A 13,715-nucleotide genomic window follows, 5' to 3' on the forward strand; every position below is an offset into this window, starting at 1 on the left:
ACTGAGGTGCAGCCTGGAAGCCCCTTTGGGGAGGGTGGGTGACGTTAATGCCAGACCCCTGTCCACTCAACTGAGCCTCCTTTTCCTCATTTAAAAAATAAGATCATTAAAATAAAACTGCACAGAGATATTGGGAAAGAGAAATGATGCCATGGAAGGTGAAGGACAGAACATGCCGGCATTTCCTTGGGGCGCTGTTAGTCCCGTAACCTCATGCCACCCCGGGGTCCTGGCAGGAGGGGGCCTGAGGCTGATGCAGTGAGGCTGGAGACAGCAGTGTCACAGCACGGCCCCTGCAGCGTCTGTCCTGGATCTGCACTGGGCTCCTTCGACTTGGCCACAGTTCCTCTGCTTTCCAAATGCCCTCCAGGCTGAGACCCAAGTGCCCCAGATGGTGGTGGGGGTGCTGGGATTGGTGTCGGCCTGCCATCCCCCCACCTGGACTCCAGCGCCTGCCCCACCTGCAAGGGGAGCTCCGCGGTGGGCTGGATGGAGACACTCCTATTGGTGGTCTTGGGGGCGAGGCCAGCGCCTCCTCCTCCATGGGGGTCTGGATCCCGAACCAGCCAGCCTGTCAGTCACCTGCACTCCCAGGGCCTGGCCCAGTGAGACGGCCTCAGACTGTGATCTGGGCTTTGGGGAGGAGAGTCAGCTCCTCTCTCGGCCCCCAGGAGCCTGTGCAGACTTCCGGGAGCCTCAGATTGACCACCTGCACAATTGGTTGTGAAGCTCTGTGCGGCAGCTGTCAGGCAACGGGCGTCAAGGGGCGGAGCGGTGGGAGGGACAAGCGCTGAGGAAGTGCTTGTTCTGGAGCCCGGAGCACAGAGAGGGCAGAGCCCTGGGACCTCCCGGCCCGCCTCCCTTTTCACACCCAGACCAGGGCCCTCGCTGCTGTGGGCACTGGGCACGGGGTGGGGTCCCTCTCAGGTCCCTCCACCCCGACCCCCGAGCCCCACCCTCTTCTGATTCCGTACAGACGGTGGCTCCTTCCAGGGTGTTTCTGAGGTGAGCTCTGCATCCCCACCGAGCGCAGCGCCTGGCCCAGAACAGGGTCACATGTCCTGTGGGCTCAGGGACAGAGTGGGAGCAAAGCCAGGGAGATGGGGCTCAGCCTGGGGGGCACCCGGCAGAGGGGGAGGGAGCGGGATGTTACTGGGAATAAGGCACCACTGATATGGGGTCCCGGGTGCCCCGGGAGGTGTATGGCACCTCTCATTGCACACAGACACACACACACACACATACACACACACACATCACACACACCATATACACACCACACACACAGACACACACATCACACACACCATATACACACCACACACAGACACCCCACACACAGAGACACACAAACACATACACAAACACACACACACAGAGACACACACACACACCATATACACACCACACAGACACCCCACACACAGAGACACACAAACACACACACACATCACACACACCATATACACACCACACACACACCACACACACAGAGACGCACATGCACACACACACCACATACCACACACACACCACACAGACACACAAACACTCACAGAGACACACAAACACACACAGACACACACAGACACACATAGACACACACACGCACACACCATTTTACTAACTGAAATTGCGTCACACGTCCTAGGCTTTCTTGTGCATCATTTCTGGTACTTTTGTTGTAATCACGTACCTGTGGTTTGGGTGATGCTCTAACGGTGTAACAAATCGGGGTCCTGCAGGGGTGTTTCTGATTCTCGCTCTCTGCACACAGCCCACTGTCCGCGTCGCCCCCTGGCGGCACTCAGGGCTGCTCTCAATTCTTGGGGATGAGGACTCAGGATGGGAAGGCTGGTTCCATGGTTTTGTGTATTTTTAATTTAAATATATTTTTCCAGATGACTTTCCAAAAGAGCAGTTATAATTCACATCTCCCGCAGTAATATGCAAATGTCCTTTCCTTCACGTCCTCACCAGAAGGTGTTACCTTTTCAATTTTGGCCCAGCTGAGAGGTGAGAATTGATGTCTCCTTATCAAAATAACTTGAATTTCTGGCTACTTGTGACTTTGTGTAACTTTCCTCACTATTTTTGGCCCTTTGGGAACTCTCTAGTAAGCGCTTGTTCCTATACTTTGCCTAACTGTCTCCTATTTGTCTCTTTAAAAATCAATTGTGACAGCTCTCTGCGCATTACGGCTGTGGCCCCCCCGCTGCTTTCCTGTCATTTCTTAGTTACCAATATTCATGAAAATGTTTGCCTAATCCAGAGGTTACACATATATTCACTTTCTTCTAAGATTTATTCTTTCACATGCTAATATGTGCTGTATTTGCTATTTATTTCTGAATGTGAGATGAATTAGAAGCCCAGCTGATTTGCTTAATTATGAAAGCCTCTTTCCCGGTGTATAAATGCACCGGCCTTTTAACCCCGGCCTGGGCTCCGTTCCTGGCCCACCCCATGCACTCATCTGCCGTGGTTTTCATTCCAAAAGTGTTACTATTTCTCAGACTGGAGTCCCCTCAATCTTCTTTTCCACAGTTTTCTTGGTTACTTTTAGACATGTATCTTGTTATAGGAATTTAAGGTTATTTTATGCAAACTACACACTCACACACAGAAACACACTGGAATTCTCTTTGGAATTACATTAGAGTTTTATCTTAATCTGTGGAGAATTGATATTTTCTGTTTTATTATGTCTTTCCAACCAATAACCAAGGATTCCTCTGTAAATAGCCGTGTCTTCCTTTCCTTCCTCCACGAACCTTTAATGATTCTTCACTAGGATCCCGGCAGACTCGGGTCCCAGGTCCCCGTTGCTGCTCCCTGACCTCCTCTCCGTGGGCGCTCATTCCTGGGATCAGGGAGGAGCTGAGATGCTTGGGGGGCTGGCACCCCGCTCCCCCTTCAGGGCGGGCAGCCTTCCCTTAGGGGAACTTCGCTCCCGGCAGGGCCGGCAAGCTGAGGCCTCCCTCACCCTCTCCTTCAAGCATCCGCTGTGCTCAGAGCTGGGGACACACAGGTGTGTACACATGGTTTTTTCCTTGCAAGAAATAGTTCAACGTTTAGGCAAAGACAAAAGACAAGAGACGGATGATCCCACGGCACGCGACACGCACGGAGGAAGCGACTTCTACGGGCCTCTGTGCTGGCAGCTGGGGACACAGGTGAGGAGTAGACACTGTCCCACTGAGCAGGGGGAAGTGGCCCGGGGCGTGGTCACATGATCACACGGTGGCAGCCTGGGAAGCAGGGCAGGACAGAGCCAGAAAGAGGGTCGGGGGCAGAAGGATGTAGAGGTTCATCTGTGGGAGTGCAGAGCCCCGGCTCCAGGCTATGGGCTAGCAGAAATCCACAGGAAGAGAGGAAACCAGCCCGAGAAGAAGCTCGGAGAGCGGCTCAGGCCACCAGCTTGAGCCTAAGGGGCACCTGAGGGCAGGGACGCTGCTCTGTCCTGTCCTGGTAACTCACGCGCCCTCCTTGTGGGGTTCCAGCTCCCCTATGGGCTTTAATAGTGGGACACGAGGAGGTCTAGCTGAGTGTTCACCTTGCTGTGAACGCCTAGCCTCATCTCCAGGGGGCGTGCCTGGCTGAGCCCCAGGGGAGGAGGGGCCGATCGGGAGGCGGCCCCCCTGCCTGCAGGTGGCACGGAGTCCAGAGGGCGGAGGGGGCCCGTCCACCAGCTCTGGGCTCCCTGGCTTCCCACAGGCAGAGCGGCTGTCAGCCCGATTGATCATGAAGCCGTGCATCTGCCTCCTGAAAGATAAATTCCAGCATTCCCGAGGGTTCTATTTCACTTAACTAAAGCTGAAAGCGGAGAAGGAACAATTAAACGCAACCCGAGGCAGCCCCAAATAAGACCCATCAGAAGCCTCACATCCCGTCCCAATGGCACATTCATCAAAATGTCAGTTATTCCAAATGCGGTTTTATCTTAATGCTAATTTCTTCCATGGAAAGACGAGCGATTTTACCGTTCAGTGGTTATCAGGGACTGGAAGAAGCTCTATGCATCTTAATTCAGCAGGTTGCCTTATTTACTGTCAGCTTCCTTATAGCCCGCTGACAATTTCCTCACTTCTCGGCTTTGGGATCCCTCACCTACGGCGGGGCTGGTCCCACGAGGTATGGGCCACAGCAAGTCAGCTCACGGTTTTTCTGTCCCCTCCCTTCCCTTCCCTGTGTGTGATGTAGGAACCTCGAGAATGGTTGGTCAACCGGTCCAACAGGACACGACACATCTGGCTGAAGTCACTCTGCATCCCCCATGGGATGTCTGCTGTGCGTGGGCACAGGACCAACCCACGTGGACAGTCCTTCCCTCAAGATTCCTGGGCCCGGAAATGCCATCTCCCCTCCTCCATCAGCCTTGACTCTTCCGGGCATTGGGCCCCCGAGAGGGAAGAGGCAGCAGGTGCATCGTGGGGGGATGGGCAGGTCAGAGGCTGTGTGGTCACGACCTGGTGGCACTGAGTCTGGAGCCTCGGGGCCCACCCGATCCCCTCTCTTCCCTGAAACAGAGCTCTCCCCATGGCCGCTCATGAATCCAGCAGCTCTTTTTAAGTAACATGTTTGGAAATGATCTGAGAAGTCAGAAATCAAGAGCCTTTTGGGCAGAAACGCATAATGAATGGCTAGTCGGCAGATCTGGAGAAAATATGGTCGACAAAGAGACAAAGAATGGACGAACAGCAAGAGGTGAGATAGATGCTGGAACCAGGAGGTACCTCTGGACGAGGCGGGGAGGTGTGCTTGTTTCGGTGCCGCTAGACACTTTGTAAACCACCCTTCACATTAAAGTGTTCAGGAAATGAAAGTTAAATGGAACTGGGGTAATCTGTTTCTTCCTCAATTGACAGTCTCCGTGGGGACCCGGTACCCACTTTCCTGGTGGTTTCTCCTACCCTGCGTCTGGCTCTCTGGATGTGTGCCAGGTGGAGGTGTGCGCCAGGTACCAGCTCAGGTGTGAGCCACACCCTGATGAGCACCTGCTCCAGGGTCAGGCCGGGACAGACTCTGGGGTGGGGGGATGACGGACCAAGCAGGTGACCAGAGCTCACAGGAGCGCTGGAATCAAGGCTGCCTGGCCCAGGTGCTCGGGAGGGCCACCCAGAAGCAGGTACTTAAAGGTCAGGTTATTTATATCTGTGGTTAGCGGGCCCCAAGCAGGTGGAGCATCAAAGATCTGTGCGGCTGCCCGGGGGTGTGTGCACAGGCTGTAACTGGAGGTCATGTTCGGTCAGATGGACTGGACAGGAGAAACCGTTCTTGATGGCGGAAAGCACAGGAAAAGGCCCGCAAGAAAGCACAAGGAAGAAGGGAGACACAGCGGGCTCTGAAGGCGGCTGCACAAATCATCACACACATCACGGAGCTGGGCAGGCTTCCACTGGGGAAACTCTGCTCGCTTCCTTGCGCCTCTGACTTCCTTCCAGAAGGAAGGCGATGCTACTAGATCAGTTGCTATTCATTATTGTTATAAATCAATGAATCGTTTCATATCATTAATAGAAATCAATGTATTAAATTCATTTCCTGTTTTCGTCACGTGTCTTCCTGTGAACTCTTCCAGCCAAACATAAATAAAACCATAGAGAATAAATAGAATAAAAACATGCTTCGCCAATCATTGCCTTTAACAGAATTTTTAAATCGTCCATATTCGTTTCTGATTACGGTTTTTGAAAACAAATTATTATAGCTGTAAGTGAAACTCCTTCTGCACCTCTACCATTCCAGTCCCTTCCCTCCCCAGAGGTAAGCTTGAGGCAGGGGTTGCATCCTTTCACCTTCTTCCACCTCCTCCCGCTTATTGGCCTGGAATAGAGATGGGATTGCTGGAACACCAGCAGCCATCTTGGAATGTGAGGCAACCTTGAGACCAGAAGCTATTCAAAAAAGATGGTGGGACAGAAAACTAATGGAAGCCCATAATTCTCATGTCACCATGAAGCCACACACAAGCCCTGGATTTTTGGCCTTTTGACTTAATTATATAAGAGAAAATAGTTTCTTGTTTTATTCAATCTGCTTTTGCATGAGCTGGTTTCTGTGTTGTGCTGCTGAATTTATGTCTAACCAAAGCAGCCACTCTCCTGAGTCAGGTGTCCATCAGTGTTGCCATCCTTTCACTCACTAGGTGGGCACAGATCCCTAAACAGTACGTAACATCATCCTGCTTGTCTTACGCTTTATACAATGGTATTTTGCAGTACAAATCGTTCTGTACCTTCTCACTCAACATAATTTTGGAAACTCATCTGTATTGATAGTTTGCTCACTTTACTGTCGAATAGTATACCCACTTCGTACTAATGAATATTTAGATTAATTCAAGAAAGATTTTGTCACTAAAAGCAGCACTGCATTGGCATTCTTGCTGCCTTTTTCCTTTTGCACGTGGTCACAACCCCCCCGGGTAGAAGCTTGGAAGAAGATTTCTGGGTCACCCGCTTGCAGAAGCTCTTGTGAGCTTCCCGCCTCTGTGGATATCCTCGCTCACCCGTTCTCACAGCCCTGCTGTTTACACTTTGGACAATCCGAAGGGTGTGATTTCATATTTGATTGCCTGAATTTTTATTTTCCTGATTACTGTTAAGTTCAGAATTTTTAAAATGTCATTGGCCTTTATTTTTTCCCTTCCTGTGAAATGTCTGTTCATCTCCTTTGCCCGGTGTTTTTTTTCAGTTGTTTGTCTTCATCTTAATTCCTTGTAAGGTTTTCGGTGCTCCGAGCATCACCGTACCAGCCACATGTGCTGCAGTATCTCCTGCAGGTCTGTGGCTTGCCTTTTCAGCTTTGGATGGCCTCTTATTTTCCAGAGACATAGTTTAGTGTAATGGAATGAATCAGCCACTTCCTCTATCACTTGGGCTCCTTTGGTCTTGACACATCTTCTTCTGACTCAAGGTCATGAAGATCTAATGCCATATTTCCTTTTAAATGTCTTTAAATATTAGTTTAAAAAATTAGGTCTGTAACCCATTTGGGATTTCATTTCATTTTTGATGAAACTTAAAGATCAATTTTATTTTTTCTATTTGAGGAACCCGTCATCCAGCACATCGTCACCTGCCCATCCTTCCCTTGGGTCTGTGGTGTCACTCTGTCCCACGTTCACTCCATGTGGCCTGCATCTCTCTTTGTGCTCTCTTTCCTGCCTTTAAGGGCTTTTTATGTCCTTCAGTGATTTATATATGTATTTATGTTTCCACCAGAAGAGTCTTACCAATCTTCTTTTACGTCTTTGCACAGGGAGCTAACAGATAGAGAAAACTAGACCTTGGACTTAACAGCCGTCAACAGTTTGAGCCCTAAAAGCAAACAACCAACAAACATGCACGAGGAATGAGCTCCTTTCTGTCCCTTTGGGCGTGTCGGCCCGCGAGGAAAGCCCCTGGATAAAGGGCCAAATGCTAAGAGATGCTGAGACCCTCCTCAGGCTGACAGAGTGCCACGGCCACTCCCGCAGGGAGAGCCCCTACCTCTGCCGGGCTCCAGGGGACCAGTTCCCTAAAGTGTCTCCCGAGGCCGACGTCCCACTGTACGGGGGTGATCCCGGGTGGGGACTGACTTTTCCCATCACCCACACCGTGGCGGGCTGACACCGCGACCTCTGGGTCCTTTGACAGATGATCAGCTGATGACGGTCCATCTTCTCACGCTAAGTCTGGGTGGAGGAGAGAGTCCTGAGCAGAGCGGTACGAGTAGAAATCAGTAGATGCTTTGGACGGGCTGCTGGCTGAACGGACGCATTCATTCCAGGGACAAACACGCACTGAGCTCCTCACAGGTACCTACTTCCAGGGGCAGGGGTCACACTGACCTCTGGCCTCATGTCCCTGTAGCCCAGCACGCGGCCACGTGCAGGGCATTGCCCTTTGCAGCTGGATGGGTGGTGGAGGGGCTGCGTCCCTGCGTCCCGCTCTCCGTGTGTGAGTATCACAGGGTCAGGCAGGCACACAGCACATTCTGGTCTTGAACGTGTACAGACATCTATACAGGAGGATGTGACCCCTGCCTGCCTCTGAGGTCCCTGGGGGCCTCCCCGGTGCTCCTGAGTTTCTGTGGCACACTCCTCGATGTGATTTAGCACAAGATGAGAGATGCTGCCTAAAGCACAGGACTGAGGGTCCAGCCAGGGACGGATGCGGGAGAAGGTCCAGGCCACCGGTGCTGCACAGTCCGACTTCCTGGTTAAAGGGACCGGTGGGTGCACCAACCCTGCCAAGTGCAAGGGAACTTCGCCAAAGGCCAGAGCACCCCGTTCTCCCTCTCCCTGGTTCTTTGGTGCTGGCAAGGCCACCCAGCCCTGGGGCTACAGGGCAGCATCTCCAAGATGGAAGGGTAGAGCCCATGCCCAGAGGGAAGCAGCCATCCGGAGACACCAGAAGCTGCCGTCCTGGCCTGAGGAACCTCTCAGCCCTCGGGAGCCATGCCACTGGACCCAAGTCGGGGCCTCTGAGCTCTCACTGTGGCTGCATATGTTGTCATCTCATTCTGCCCCTGGGCTCAGAATTCCACCCCCCTCCCTGGGTGCTGCCCACAGACGTCCCTCCCCCTGAGGACAGCAGGGCGGGGCTGACGCCCTGGGACCTCCCTGGCTGGGAGCCTCGTCCGAGGTATTTGCTCCAGAACTTCCAGCTAAACTTCCGTCCTCTGCTTCTAGTTTGGAATTTTCCCGAGAAGCTGGGAGTGGGAGGTAGGGTGAGCAAAGAAACAGACCATGTCTCCACTCAGTCTTTCCAGTAGCTTGCATCTCCTCACCAGCGAGCATGCCCAGCAGGCCCTCCTGCCTTTGCTTCTAATTTGTCACGTTGCGGACTTTCCCCCACGATTGTCTGAGTTATTTTGCTAATTAGAAGAACCTGCCTTCGCTGGGTGGCATCTGGATGCTCCCAGGGGAATCGGAGGTGCACCCGGTCACCCCTGGCTGGGGCACATGGGGTCCGCGGCTCCCAGGCTAATTCTCAGCGGGATTTGGAACAAAACTGAAATCCCCGCTGAAATGGCAGGAAACGTGGTCTTTTCCTCTTTTCCTGTCCAGTCCCCTCCCCCGCCCTTTATTATGTTTATGGAGAAAAAAGGTCCACGTGCTTTGAGCAAATGTCCTTTCTACTATTCCCATGGAAAAATGGGGAACAGTGCTTAAAATGATAGACCTCGCTCTTTTCTAATCACAGAAAATTGACTTACTGAGGAAAATGAAATCTGAATTTTCTGAAGAAATGTCACAAATGTCGACAAGCAGGCAATTTTGTGAACGTGGGTCATCTGGGGATGAGAGGGAGGTTTGGCTGAAGCCCTCAGCATCGTGGCTCATAAAAGGGTCTGACTTCTTCCAATTAGCTCAATAAGATAAGCAATTTTATGCTTTCTCTCAAAAAAATGTTGCAGATACTCAGTCTGAAGGCTGAGATGTAGTGGGCACGGTTATCTACATGCACAGATGGGACCTGGAGACGCTCAGGAGGTTTAGCTTGTAGGATATCAGGGATACAGTCTGTGCAGTTCTGTTTTCTGAGCTACCTGAGAGGAAGACCAACTAGGGCCCAGGGCAGCCACTCGTCACGTGGGAGGCATCTCCAGCAGAAGCACTTCGGGGGCTACAGCCAGAGTGTGCAGACCAGGAGGGCAGGGTCTGGGAGCTTGGCTGGCTCCTGGCCTGGCTGAGGGCACAGAGAGCTTGATGTCGATTCAGGGCAGGTTCTGAAGTTAGCCTGAAGAGGAGACAGATGATCTGAGTGGGCCAGAGGAAGACGTTCCTGGTCGAGAGCTGGTGGAGTGAGTGTTGTAGTCCGGATGTATTGAGGCCAAGGAAGAGCATCCCAGGTGTAGGGCAGCCCTGGGGGGAGCCCTACGGTGGCCAGGACAGCAGGGAGGCTGGGGCACAGACACCGAGCTCCCCTCCCTCACCTGTCCTCCCCTCCCCCTCCCTCACCTGTCCTCACCTTCCAGAACTGAGCTGTCTTCTCGGACCTCGCCACATGCAGCTCATGGATGTGATCCTCTCTGATGAGCTTTTTTTCCTTCAGATAAGAAATATTTGCTGTCAAGTCTTAATTTGCATTTTGTGGGGGAGAAGCCCAGTTGTTCAGCTAGTCTGTAATGAGATATGTTGTCCCCTGCAGTGCATTTGCATTTGCAAAAGTCTTCTAAATGTTCCAGGCCAAGAACGAGCATCTTGGTGTGGGCGTTACGGGTGTGGGTGGAGGGTGGAGAGCAGATGGGGCAGCGGGACATCCGGATCCGGGCATGCTGGGAACACACGGGCCTCCAGGTCAGAAGCCGGCCGACTGGCCTGCGGGGCTCCAAGGAGGGGATGTGGGCAGTAAGGCTGCTGACTCCCAGCGGCCAAGCAGGACGCTGCTGCGGGGCCCCGGGGTGGGCCCCGGGCCTGCGTTCCTGCCCTGGAGTGCAGGGGGCGGGGGTGGTATCCAGACCGGCTGGGACAGGCCCCCAACAGGCTCGGCACTTCAGCTGCTGCTCTGCGGGGATTACAGTCAGCACAGCTGGGGGGAGTCCTTTTGTGAGTCATCGGTGCATTTTAGTTAAGAATAAAGGAGGGGAATTTGTTAGGTGCACTGGCGGGTGCCCTCGTCCACACGCAAGTGCATACGTGTGCACACACGAGCACACACATGCACACACACGTGCACACGCACACACATGCACGCACGCACGCACACATATGAGAGCACACACGTGCACATGCACACACACACATGAGAGCACACACGTGCACACGCACACACAGAGCTTCACGGAGGGCCTGGCTTTCTGCTTTTGCTCCGCTTTCCTAGTGGTGCTGCATTCCTTCGCGCCGAGCGCTCCATCCTGTCCAGGGAAGAAGGCACTGAAGGACCAGGGGCCAGTCTGGGCTCCATCCCCCCTCCCGTGCAGCAGGGGAGGTGTCTTGGTGAATTCCGAAAGGAGGCTGCCAGGGCAGGGGCTGCTGGGAATTTGGGGGGGAGCGGCAGGAAGTGGGGCCTCGCACACAGGAGGCTCACACTTGTCACCTATCACAGGCACCTGTGGCCCCGGGAGGACGTGGTTCCCACCCAGGAGCACGGGACATCCTGAGCTCTGGCGGGTGCAACTCTGCAAGCTTTGGTTTCGTCATCATAATGGGGCAACAATCCCTTCTTTCCCGAGGACATGAGGAGACGAGTGTGGTCTCCATGGTGATAGATGTCAACCTCCCTGCCCAGGACAGCCACCGACCGAGTGGGGTCAACATGGAGGTTCCACCTGGACTCCCAGATCCCTGGCTCTGGTGGGAGACCGCCACTGGGACCGTGGCGTCCCAGGTGGCATCCACTGGCCCACCTCCATCAGCTGCGTGAAGCGATGTATTAAAAAGTCCCACAGGGGACGCGCGCCCTTTCCTTAGACATGGCAGATAAGTGGCCTGCTGCTGGGACCCAGCTCTCCCTCAGTGCCACACGGGGCCACGCCTGCAGTGGGGTTGGAGCGCGGGCGGCGCTGTCAGCACAGTTAGGACGGGACCTCAAGCCATTTCTCCCATTGGCTCCGTAGCCATAAAGCTGACATGGTGATTTCTGTCTGCAGCTCTCACGTCTCACTGCCCAACGGGCACCAGGCTCCAGGACAGGAGACGGGCTATTTATCTCACGTGAAGTTCCCCAGAGGCCCTCGACAGAGAGACCCCGTGCCCAGATGTGTGTGTCTTAGTGAAGCCTCCATCCTCTCTAGGGTGAAGACACCGCACCCCTCTTTGAAGGAGTCTCCCCAGGCAGGCTCGGGTTTCTCACGGGGGATGGATGTGGTGACGCAGCCCTACCTGACCCCCTGATCCCCAGGCTCAGGGCAGGGGAGGGGTCTCGGGCACAAAGGAACAGAAGACAGCCTTTTCCTCTAGCTGGGTCTCCTCTGCCAGCTTTGCTGACTGGTCTCTGGAGTTTTCAGCAGAAAAGGGAATCTCAGGCTTAGCGAGGAGAAGGCCTCGGGCTGCTTGTGCAGGAACCACGATTAATCCCCTCATCAGTGTGTAGGGCTGCCTGGTGTTCTGGGAGAGGCGCTTCCCCTGGGTCGGGGGAGGAGTCTTCCGCTGCAGCGTGAGGGGTCAGGAATCTCTGGGGCTTGGTTCCCTTCTTCTCTTGTTTGGGGGGCATGAGACACCCAGTCACTCGCTGTGCTGCTCTCCAGCCCTGGGGTCCCCGCCTGCAGCTTACCTGCTAACAGAGTCCCTGCTTGGTTATCTCTTGCACCATTTCCAGAGTTTATATTCCTGTTCAGCAGAAAAGAACAGGAAGAATCTGGGCCGCACCATCTTTTCTGAACCACAAGTCCACACACTTTTTAAATTGACGTTATATGTGTAGAGGTTAAAATCCACCATTGAAAGTATACGATTCAGTGGTTTTTAGCACATTCACAGAGTTGGACTGTCCTTACCACTATCTAGTTCCCCGCTTTCACCCTGAAAAACAATCCCCATGCTCGTTAGCAGTCACCCCACCTCGAAGCCCCTCCCTAAGCTGGGTGCTGGGGCTACGGCTCAGGAGAGGGCGGAGCTCACCTCCAGGAATCCAGAGTCACGTCAGAGATGGGGATGCAGGGAGCAGACAAGTTAGCACCAAACACTCCGGAATTACGATTGTTGTAAATGACGTCCAAGAAAACAAAAGGACAGCAGCAGCCGGGGGAGGCCATACTGACAGGGCTGGGCAAGGGGCAGGTTCTCTAGGGTGGGGGTGTGTAGTCTGGGTCCGGCTGTGCTGCTGTGACACACACACACACACACACATGCACACAAGCCTAGGGGCTGTGGAGACACTTCCCTGTCCTCTGGGGGAGCTCCCTCCAGGGGGGACCGGGTGGAAACCAACAGCACCACATTGGCTTGTGTATCAAGGGCGCTGGGCATTGAAGCAGCCTCTGAAGGCCTCCCTGGGAGAGGAGAGACCAGAGGCTGCCAGCACGGGGGAACGTTGTGCGTCCTGGTCAGGCGGCCTCTGAAGGACAGGCATCGGCTGTGATTCTGTGCCAGGGCCAGGACGAGGTAAGGCACGGAGGTGCCCACATGCCCTCGCCTCACTCCCACCCAAGGACCACCTGTGGTCTGGAGAAAGTAAGACTCTCTCCTCATCCTGAAGTTTCACCTTTGATTTCCAGACATCGGTCATCGCAGGAAATGTTACCTTTGTGGCCTGATGACATTGATTGGGGAAAAGCAGCATCTATTCCAGAGTAGAAAATAGGAGTACCCAAGGAAGTGGGAATGTCAGGTTTCCTTCCAGGGAAAGGGACCCACTGCTGCCAGAGAAGAGAACACAATGCACACCAAGCTGGTCTGTGAAGGGCTGGACGTCCAGGCTCCACGGGGACTCACGGAGGGGCAGGTGAGTGGAGGCAGCCTCCCAGGCATCGACAGCAGAAAATCACCAAGATAGAAACCCTCCCTCCAGCCACCAACCGCCTCCCCCTGCGGGTCTCCCGTGGAGGAGAAGATGGACGGGGGCGGTGGGGGTGGGACCCACATCTCCACAGCCTCTGCACCTGTGGGGAATGCAGATTCCAAACAGTAAATGGTACTAAGTGATTAGAGTAAATGCTGTGAGCTGAACAGGAAAGCCGTTCATCATTCCAAATACTTCCCTTGAGGTCCATATGCCTTCGACAGCATTCATCTTTATTCTTCGGCACTGTAGCGGCCAATCAAAGAGTCAGCTAATCTTCCTGAC

At 53.8% G+C, this 13,715-nt stretch overlaps 1 long non-coding RNA gene across 6 annotated transcripts; it reads left to right on the forward strand.

Moving 5' to 3' along the window:
• The first annotated feature begins 818 nt into the window (after positions 1-818).
• LOC132597913 (uncharacterized) lies at positions 819-5,624 on the forward strand. 6 transcript variants are annotated; one of them, XR_009565411.1, is made up of 4 exons: positions 819-1,005; positions 1,902-2,016; positions 3,061-3,176; positions 4,204-5,624. It is a non-coding gene; the product is annotated as an uncharacterized lncRNA (long non-coding RNA). The 6 variants fall into 6 exon arrangements; XR_011377758.1 differs by lacking the exon at positions 819-1,005 and having other exon boundaries at positions 1,537-3,176; positions 4,204-4,707; positions 4,869-4,960; positions 5,253-5,624; XR_009565409.1 differs by having other exon boundaries at positions 1,902-3,176.
• The last annotated feature ends 8,091 nt before the right edge of the window (positions 5,625-13,715 follow it).

Source organism: Globicephala melas, chromosome 10 (genome assembly GCF_963455315.2).
Source record: "Globicephala melas chromosome 10, mGloMel1.2, whole genome shotgun sequence".
Taxonomy (NCBI): Eukaryota; Metazoa; Chordata; class Mammalia; order Artiodactyla; family Delphinidae; genus Globicephala; species Globicephala melas.